General features: G+C 38.1%; 1 pseudogene; it reads left to right on the forward strand.

The window, feature by feature from the left end:
- Positions 1 to 1101, forward strand: part of LOC119423523 — a 45969-nt pseudogene that overhangs the window by 31555 nt on the left and 13313 nt on the right.

A 1101-nucleotide genomic window follows, 5' to 3' on the forward strand; every position in this document is an offset into this window, starting at 1 on the left:
GTTTGTGGGAATCAGTTTTGTTTGGTGGCTCCTCAGATTGATGAAGTCCTTTGGATGAAGGATGAAACATCTCAAAAAACAAACAAACAAAAAAAAGAAACCATCCAGATGACCTGACTGAACATTGTTGGATTTTATACCTGGATTATTGAGCATGAACTTTGGTGTTTTGAACCACTTTGGCAAGTTTGTCTCAGAGGAGTTGACGAGGGAGAGGGCGGGCCTCAGAGGCCATCTTAGCACCAGCCAACTGCTTTTTTCCCCACTATGGAGTATATTGTTTGTGAGAATCAGTTTTGTTTGGTGGCTCCTCAGATTGAAGAAGTCCTTTGGATGAAGGACGAAACATCTCAGCAAAAAATAAAAAAATAAAGAAACCATCCAGATGACCTGATTGAACATTGTTGGTTCCTATTGGTGAGTTTGTTTTTAGGTGACCAATCAGCTCTATAGTGTTCAGTGTAGCCTTTTGTGTTCAATTCAGTAAAATATCTTTGTGGATATTTGATGCATTGTTATGCATAGCTTATTGCACTGTGAATTATTGACTTGTGTTTAATAGAGATCTGTAAAATATGGAAGAGTGGGGGTGTCATTTATTATACAAGTAATTTAGTTTGCTAATAAAAAAAACCTTCTATTTTTAATTGAAAACATTGAATTGTCCTTGTTTGACATTTTAGTTTTCTGTTTTGACAAATCTGGTTTCAGAACATCAATATAGATCTCACTTTTTGTCCTGAAATATTGACAGAGTTGCTCTTTCAGTTTCTATAAACTCGTTTCTTTAATCTCCGCCGCACAAACGAATATCTGCTCACCTCACACTAAACAATGATAAATTGTTTTGCTGACAGAGGAATGCAGCAGAAGTCACAGCTCCAAGTGCGTCTTTGTTATTCGCCGGTAACGTGTGTATTTCTACGAATTTATCTAGTTGTAGATGTACAGTATGCATGTGCAGTTTTAAAACGGTTTATGGCGAGCACTGGGCGAACTTTCACCATGCCAGTTCAGCAGCAACTACAGATCTTTAAGGTAACACACACTCTCTCACACACACACACACACACACACACACACACACACACACACACACAC

Source organism: Nematolebias whitei, chromosome 17, assembly GCF_014905685.2.
Source record: "Nematolebias whitei isolate Nwh7 chromosome 17, NemWhi1, whole genome shotgun sequence".
Taxonomy (NCBI): domain Eukaryota; kingdom Metazoa; phylum Chordata; class Actinopteri; order Cyprinodontiformes; family Rivulidae; genus Nematolebias; species Nematolebias whitei.